Below are 9,544 nucleotides of genomic sequence, written 5' to 3' on the forward strand. Positions count from 1 at the left end.
GACATACTATCCATTACCTACGGTAAATTTGTCTGGCACATATGTCCAACAAGTTTACACATGTACCTCACCCCTTTATCACCTAAGACCAACTTATAACTCACTAAAACGACTACTTGTGCATACATGTTTCATATACACCGACATCAACAACCAACTCGAATCCAACCAACGTAACCTTTAACACAACCCGTCCAACCACTTGGCTTATCCCGACACTTCCCTCGATCTACATGACGTATAACCACATCATGGCTCATCCTAACCCATCAAGTGGCATCTTGCCACTTCGCAACTGCGTAGTCATCACATCACTGTGCACAACACCATCACATCACAACTCCACACCTAGTCGCGTCACTTCACAGCATATTGCCATATCACCAACTACATCCCATGGCACATCATCCCATCACTCCACAATACTTACGACCATAATACAAACCGCACAGTAATCCCCAACACTTCAACTACGTACAACGACAGCACAGTTTCAGAAACCACAACTTCATGCTCCACAGTCAAGCCACAACAATACAAAGCACCAAACACTCCAGCTACACAACCACATTATCAACAACTCCGTTCACAGTCTACAATTCATAGCACACCTTCACAATTACCAACATAGCGCACTAACCAACATTTTACAATACCAATCCAATATCAACTTCGCACAATATAATTCTTAATAAAAAGAGATAGGAATTATACCAATGAGAGGTTGAAAGAGCTGTGTCACTTGCTGCTCGTCATGGTCCCACTGTGGCGGCTACTCATGTGTAAGGAAGGGCATGGTTAGGGTTTGCTGGTCACTACCATGACCTTAAAACAGCAGCTATCTGGGGTGGCTAAGGTTTGGTGTGGGCTATGTGGTGGCGGCAGGAGGTGGAGAGGGGTGGTCCTTGGCTAGCATGGCAGTGTACAGTGATGTGAGGTGCCGTGTGGGAACTAGACGCTAAATGGGGAAATGAAGGAGGAGGTGATTAGGCCCAAAGAATAATGCGGTAGTTTTAGTACATCTTTGGGGTGTCGATTCCACAGAGAGACAAATTAAAATAATTGTAGAAAGAACAAAGAAACTAAAGAAAGAGATTAAATTATTAATGAGAAAATAAAGATTAATTTTAAATGTAAATTAAAGTGAAACAAAGTGACTAACGGAAAAAGTACTCAAGTTTGACAAACAGTAAAGCGTCGGGAATCCCTTGCACAAATATGGTATTTTAATTATTCTTAATTCATTGAATAACTCAATTGGGAACTAAATTCCTAATATTCCCAATCGGAAGGTATAGATTTATAAACAAAGATCAAACCAAATGTAACCCTTTGAAAAATCATTCACCACTTTTAAAATACGTAAATTATTATCACTATTGAGAAAATTCAATGACGACAATATACTCAGGAAGCGATATTGCAGCAAAGAATTAAATCAATATAGAAAAATAATTGATCAAACATAATCAAAGAGTCAATCCATTCAATAGAAAAAACATGACTAAATCCATAAACAGAATAAATTCTATGATTATTTGGAGAAGAAAACATTAACAACGAATTGAGAATGATAAAACAAAAGAGTTTTAGTAATTGAAAATGAAATACATAAATCAAGAATAAATTAAAAATATCATCTAATGTGCAAGTTCATCCCTAACCTTACTTGAGAATTTAGTTACCCATAAATATAATAGACAACAAAAATCTCAAGAGAAAAATAAAGCAAACGGTGGCCGTGAAAATTAATTTTAGATCTTCCTCTTTCAAACTGAGCCGTCTCCCCTTCTTCTCGACTCCCAATTTCGTACTAATGATGTGCCTAAATAGGGCAGGAAAGAAACCCTAACGTATTCATATTCCCGCACACAAAATCGCCTAAATTTTAGGACTCAACTTGGCAGCCATGTACGCACTTTAGGAGTTCGAATTTGGAAATTCTTATTAGAGACAACTTTGTAGCCCTTTAAGATATCTTTCCAAAAAATCAAGAATCCCATAAATCCGATATCTGAGAAAAAAGTTATGATTAAAATAATAAAGTATATCCATTCTGTCTCCTAGCGCATTTTGGACTCTGATCCGAATTACTCTCAAACCCCATCATTATCCTTATTTGAAAAGTCCTACACTCCTTGAAGGTTCTTATGTTGTTTCAACATCTTGCCCACTTGAAAGTCCTTTGAATTTGAATGGGTTTGGACTTGCTCTTTTATAGAGTCTGAAATTAAACATAAAAATTTACTTAGGAGTATCCCGAAGTAAATAGAAACTCAATTCAAGAATACACATTAATTCCAATGATTTCTATTAACATTTTAGCGTTTTAGTCCAGTAATAGGGTATTTAGAGTGTGCACCTTCGTACACTCATCACACCCCCCAACTTGCTTATTACTAGTCCCTAGCAATTTCTATGCTAAAGAGATGAAAGAGATGAGAATCACTAAAATAGGCCACTAATTCACATTTTCCAAATTCATATATCAAAAACAAACTAAGGAATCCAAAAACCCATCAAGATCAATCCACTTATAGCAATTCACAGAGTGTGTGTGTGTGTGTGTTTTCCAAGCTATAACCATCTTACCACTAACCTTGACACATGCAACATCAAGAACATCTCAAGCAAAATGTTCAACTCCATAACTCACGGGTATAATAGTGTTTCGTGTAAGGGCTCTTTCTATGGAGTTGACAAATGGTGTACACACAATCACGTAGAGATTTAGATAATTATGAACAAGGAACAAGCAAGCATTGATCTTATGATAGGAACACTAACAAATGAGAATTCAACCATTCTTTCCAAAAGCTTACTTAGGATCAGAACGGTCAACACAAAAGGTTGTAACGTGACTTAGGTTCGGGGCTATATGAAAAAAATGAAAAAGGATTCAAAAACTTCCAAGTACATACAAAGAGAATCTTATTAAATATCTCAGTAAACCATACTTCTCACTTGATGTACTCTTCAACCTTTCAAATCATCAAATAATGCATCTTTTATTTTTCTTTTTCTTTTCCCTTTTCCTTTTTTTTTCTTTTTTTTTCATCATTTTCTTTTTATAATTTGGTGAGCAATTACATGTCACCCTGGTATTTTGCTATTTCTACCCAGCCTTGGTATTTTTACCTTTGAAGCTCACTCACTTGAACACGTTGTAACTCGTGTTCTTCATTTTTTCTCTCTTTTTTTTTTTATTCCTTTCAAAAAGAAGAATTCCACATCTAGTACACACTTGGAAGTAACAAGGATATGAAAAATTAGTGTATAAGCTATACTCCAATGTGGAGAGGCATGCATGTGGGCATATGAAAAGAAAATGTTACATGTGTTTATTGGCTCAAAGTTGGCTACTAGGGGTCTATAATGGAAAGGGTTAGCTTGAAAGGCTCAAACGTTGATCCTAAGTTGACCTTCGTCATATCCCAAGTATATCCACCATCTTACCACAAACCATGTAATGATATTCTCAAAACAAGTGTCCAATTCAACGTATCAATGAACGCTTATCACAATTTATTGCATTTGTAGGCTCTCAATCCTCTCCAAAACTCACATTAATACTTAAGCAAAAGAGTTCTCTAACTACATGTGTCAAACCACCATCTTACCACAAAGCTTGGATGAGTGCATTAAAGATTCTGTGAATGCCTCAGCAAAAAATGATTATGGTGGGTTTTATGAATTCACGAAGATGACTATGAATGAGAATGAGTACACATGTGAAAAGGATGACGTGTGATGCAAAATTAAAAAAAAATTTGACACATGAAAATATACCACAGAGTTCCAACAATCATTTTCAATACTGAATTTGCACCACCACCCCCAACTTAAATGAACTATTGTTCTCAATGTTTAAGAATCAAATTTGAATGGGGAATAACTAAAAATGGTAGAATACACCTGATGAGTGACGTGGGTAGCTCGCTAAGCACCAAAGATGGTAACCTGAAATGACAAAATGAAACTAACCTGCAAACAAAAACAAAGAAAACAATAGCAAACAAAAAGGAAAAGAAAGAAAATAAGAGAAAACAAAAATAAAACAAAACAAATAAAGAAAAACATATATGCGTGGTGTGGTCAAGGTTGATAGACCGGATCCACAAGTGGAATGTCTTCCACTTCCGAAACTTGTTTATCAATTAATAGTTTAAGGCATTGACCATTTACTTTAAAGATCCGACCATCCTTAGGATCCTCTATTTCTACCGCCCCATTTGTAAAAACATTCTTCACAACAAAAGGGCCAGGCCACCTAGACCTAAGTTTTCCTGGGTGCCTATGGAGCCTAGAATCATATAAGAACACTCGATCATTTGGCTTAAACGTTTTTTTCAAAATATTTTTATCATGAAACGCTTTCATTTTAGCCTTATAGATTCTAGAGTTCTCATAAACATCATTTCTCAACTCCTCTAACTCAGTCAACTGAAATTTTCTAAGCTTACCTGTTTCTCCCATGTCAAAATTGAAATGCTTGATGGCCCAATAAGCTCGATGCTCGAACTCCACAGGTAAGTGGCAAGGCTTTCCAAAAACAAGCATATAAGGTGACATGCCTAAGGGAGTTTTGAAAGCTGTACGGTAGGCCCAAAGCACATCAATTAGTCTCAAAGACCAATCTTTGCGATCCAAGTTGACCGTTTTTTCCAAAATTTGCTTAATTTTCCTGTTTGGAAGTTCTACCTGTCGACTTGTCTGGGGATGGTAGGCAGTAGAGATCTTATGTACCACCCCATATTTTTTCATCAAAGCCTTAAAAAAATGGTTGCAAAAATGTGTACCCCAATCACTAATGATAGCACATGGTGTACCAAATCAAGATAACACATTCTCTTTGAGAAATTTAATTACCGTTCTATTATCATTACTCCTGCAAGTTGTTGCCTCTACTCATTTTGACACATAATCTACTGCCACAATAATATACTGGTATCCAAAAGAAGGAGGATATGGTCCCATAAAATCAATGCCCCAACAATAAAAAATTTCAATCACCAAAATTGGGTTTAAGGGCATCATATTACGACGGGACATAACTCCTAACTTTTGACAGTTTTCACATGAGCGACAATAGATGTTTGCATCCTTAAACAAGGTGGGCCAATAAAATCCACACTGTAGAATTTTTTGCAGCGGTTTTCTTCATTGAAAAGTGGCCCCCACAAGCTTGGGAGTGACAAAATTCCAAGATGATAGCAATCTCTTCATCAGGGATGCAACGCCTTCAAATTTGGTCAGGGCAGTATTTGAAAAGGAAAGGGTCATCCCAATAGAAATTATGTACCTCAGAAATGAACTTCCTCTTGTCTTGAGCGTTCCAATCCATCGGTATCTCACCTACAGCCAAATAATTCACAATGTGAGCAAACCATGGTAGAGAAGTAATAGAAAGTAAATGCTCATCGGGAAAATCATCCCTGATTGGCAGGTGGTTAGATGTGTCCTCAAATGTGAGCCTCGAGAGATGGTTAGCCACTATGTTCTCCACTCATTTCTTGTCTTTGATGGTGATGTCAAATTCCTGCAAAAGTAAAATCCACCGTATCAGTCGCGCCTTAGCATCCTTCTTTGTAAGAAGGTACTTAAGGGCTGCATGATCTATGAAAATAATAATAGGAGAACCAATCAAGTAAGCACAAAACTTATCCAAAGCAAACACTACAGCTAGCAACTCTTTTTCAGTGGTGGAATAATTCATCTGAGTACTATTTAGAGTTCTATTAGCATAATAAATAACAAAAGGCTTCCCCTTCCTTCACTGTCCAAGAATAGCACCTATAGCAAAGTCACTAGCATCACACATGATCTCAAAAGGTAAAGTCTAATCAGGTGGCTGCATTATGGGTGCTGAGGTAAGCTTGCCAATTAGCGTTTTAAAGGCCTATTGACATGCTTGTGTCCACTCAAATGGGGCATCTTTAGCTAGGAGGTCACATAGTGGTCTAGATATGGTGGAAAAATTCTGTATGAACCTCCTATAAAAGCCTGCATGTCCAAGAAAGGATCTCACATCCTTTACTGTCCTAGGTGTAGGCAACTTAGAGATTAATTCAATCTTAGATTGATCAACCTCTATCCCTCTAGAAGAAATAATATGCCCTAAGACAGTACGTGAAGGTACCATAAAGTGGCATTTCTCTCAATTCAAAACTAATTCCTTCTCCTCACAACGAGTCAACACTCTCTCTAAATTCAATAAGCATGCATCAAAAGAAGATCCAAAAACAGTCAAGTCATCCATAAAAACTTCCATGCAATTTTCAACCATGTCACTAAAAATGCTCATCATGCAATGTTGAAAAGTAGCAGGTGTATTACACAATCCAAATGGCATTCTACGAAAGCATAAGTACCAAATGGACAAGTGAAAGTGGTTTTATCCTGGTCTTCTAATGCAATTTCAATTTGATAATAACCAGAATAACCATCCAAAAAACAATAGAAAGGATGACTAGCCACACGCTTAAGAATTTGATCAATAAAAGGGAGAGAAAAATGGTCTTTCCAAGTGGCAGCATTCAATTTTCTATAATCAATGCACATCTGCCACCTAGTCACAAGTTTTGTAGGGACTAACTCTCCCAAGTCATTCTTCACCACAGTAATACCTGACTTTTTAGGAACAACCTGTGTAGGACTTACCCATTTACTATCAGCAATAGGATATATCATTCATGCATCTAATAGTTTCAACACTTCATTTTTCACCACTTCTTTCATAGTAGGATTAAGCCTACGCTAGGGGTCTCTACAAGGGCTAGTTCCTTCCTCTAAATTAATTTTATGAGAATAGACCAGGGGACTAACACCCTTTATATCAGCAATGCTCCAACCTAAGGCTGACTTATGCTCACTTAGGGTCCGTATTAATTTCTCACCTTGAGACTAAGACAATTCAGATGAGATAATAACAGGAAAAGTATCACCTGGACCAAGGAAAGCATGCTTTAAACCCTTAGGTAGAGGCTTCAATTCAACTTTGGGTGCTTCCACACTTGAAGGAATTTGTTTTTCACCTTTCTCAAGCATCTCCTCAAACTTCGGTTGCCATGCCCGAGTGCCGTAATCCTAAGTTCTATAAAAAATAGTATAAATATCAACTACATCAGATGGATCACTGATAGAATCAAACTCAGAATTAGCAAGAAAATACTCAAGGGGATCAAAATCATGAGCTATAGAAACTCCCCTATCCACCAGTGAGTCAATCATGTATGTCTGGTGGCTCTCATCATCATCTTCTGGCTGTTTTGCAATATGGAAGATATTCACCTCGAGAGTCATGTTTCCAAAAGATAACTTCATGAGCCCATTCCTGCAATTAATAAGAGCATTAGTAGTGGCAAGGAAAGGCCTACCTAAAGTCAATGGAATTTTAGAAGTGGTATCAATAGCAGAGCTAGTGTCAAGGATTAGGAAATCAACAGGATAATAAAATTTGTCAATTTGAATTAGAACATCGTCTACCACACCCCGGGGTACTTTGATTGAACGGTCAGCCAATTGCAATACCACAGTGGTTGGTTTGATTTCTCCCAACCCCAACTGCAAATAAATAGAATATGGCATTAGATTCACACTAGCTCCTAAATGTAGCAAAGCTTGCCCAAACTCATGATTTACAATGCTGCATGCAATGGTTGGACAACCAGGATCCTTGTACTTGGGAGGAATCCGTTGCTCAATTAGAGCATTAACTTGCTCTGTCAGGAACGCTGTCTTCTTCACATGGTGCTTTCTCTTAACTGCACACAAATCCTTGAGAACTTTTGCATAAGTAGGAACTTGTTTAATCACATGCAATAGAGGAAGATTGATTTTTACCTGCCTTAGATTCTCTAGGATTTCCTTGTTAGGATCCAAAGTTCGCTTGCTTGATTTTAAAACTTGAGGGAATGTACCTTAACAGGACTTTTTCTCACCTCAAGTTCCTTGGGCAGCTCGACATCACTACTATCTTGATTCTTTTCCACATCCTCTGATTTGTTCGTTGTTAGGATGTGTAATGACTTACCACTTTGTGTCACAATGGCATTCACATCCATCAAATTCTCTCGCACCATGTGTTGACCATGGGGTGCGGACTGAGCTTGAGAAGGGAACTTACATCGCTCATTTACACTCAAGGAGCTCATCAATTTGGACACTTGACTCTTTATCTCCTTATTTTCTTCAACAACCTGTGTAATCAAAGATTCAAATTTTTGGTTAGTCTTACCTTGTGCATCAATAAAAGCATGCAAAGTGTCTTCTAAAAGATTCCTAGAAGATGAAGGTGCATGATATGGTGCAGGGTATGATCTAGGGGGTTGTGCAGGTGGCTGGTTTTCAGACTTCCAGCTTAAATTGGGGTGATTGCACCACCTCAGATTATAGGTATCGGAATAAGGTGTAAAAGGCTTCTTGTACATACCTAAGGCATTACATTGTTCCTCATACATCCCTCTCATCTCAACAAATGTGAGACACTCTTGGGCGAGGTGATCTATCCCGCCACACACAAAACATGGTCCAAAAGACTCTGCATGATTAGCCACGAGTGTTGGCTTTAAGTCCTTAGTCTTTAACACATCTAGCTCCCTAGTGAGCATCTCAACCTTAGCCTTTCGGCTATCCTCTTCCCTGAGATAGTAAATTCTACCAGTATTTGGGTTTCCTGCAGGTCGTGACCTATTTGTGCTTCAGTAGCACTAGGTCCAGTCCAAGTGTGAGCTTTTTCAGCAAGTTCATTAAGGTATTCTATGGCCTCATCAGGATCTTTATGTAAGAACTCACTATTACACATCAACTCTACAAATTGGCGCTCTCTAGGTGTAAGTCCCTCATAACAATAGCTCACTAAGCGCCAATTCTCATACACATGGTGAGGACACATACTTAACAACTCCTTAAATATCTCCCAAGACTGATACAAAGTCTCACTATCCTTTTGTGCAAAGGTGGAGATTTGCCTCTTTAAAGCATTGGTCTTATGTTGGGGAAAGTATTTATTAAAAAAGACCTGAGTCATCTCATTCCATGACCCAATAGATCAGGGTCTCAGTGAGTATAGCCAACTCTTAGCTCTATCGTTCAAAGAGAAAGAAAAGAACTTAAAGTCTCACAACGTCATCAGTTGCATTTTGACTATGAAAAGTCGAACTACTTCCTCGAACTCCCTAATATGCACATGTGGATTTTCATTTTCTAAGCCATGAAAAGTAGGGAGTAACTGTATCATCACTGTTTTAAAATCCAATTGGCGAGTATTAGTTGGAAACATGATGCATGATGGTGTGGCTGTGGGTGTAGGGCGGAGGTAATCATGAAGAGTTCTAATGGGTTGACCTTCGTGTTCACTCATTTCTTCTGGATTAGATGGATTGTCAAATAAAGGATTTAAAAAGCTTGATTCTGACTCTTCCACAGGCCTACAACCAAATCTACCCAAGATGTCTCTATATCTGTGCATGCAAGGTAACAAAATACTAAAAACTAAAAATACTATGAAAGGAAAGAAAAAAAAAATAATAATGCAACAAGCTAA

General features: G+C 37.8%; 1 non-coding gene and 1 pseudogene across 1 annotated transcript; one reads left to right on the forward strand and one right to left on the reverse strand.

The window, feature by feature from the left end:
• Window positions 1-1,990: 1,990 nt before the first annotated feature.
• On the reverse strand, window positions 1,991-8,081 carry LOC121255101 (annotated as a pseudogene).
• A 792-nt stretch (window positions 8,082-8,873) lies between these two features.
• On the forward strand, window positions 8,874-8,981 carry LOC121256820. Its single transcript, XR_005939110.1, has one exon. It is a non-coding gene; the product is annotated as a small nucleolar RNA R71 (small nucleolar RNA).
• Window positions 8,982-9,544: the final 563 nt, after the last annotated feature.

This window comes from Juglans microcarpa x Juglans regia, chromosome 3D (genome assembly GCF_004785595.1).
Source record: "Juglans microcarpa x Juglans regia isolate MS1-56 chromosome 3D, Jm3101_v1.0, whole genome shotgun sequence".
NCBI classification, from domain to species: domain Eukaryota; kingdom Viridiplantae; phylum Streptophyta; class Magnoliopsida; order Fagales; family Juglandaceae; genus Juglans; species Juglans microcarpa x Juglans regia.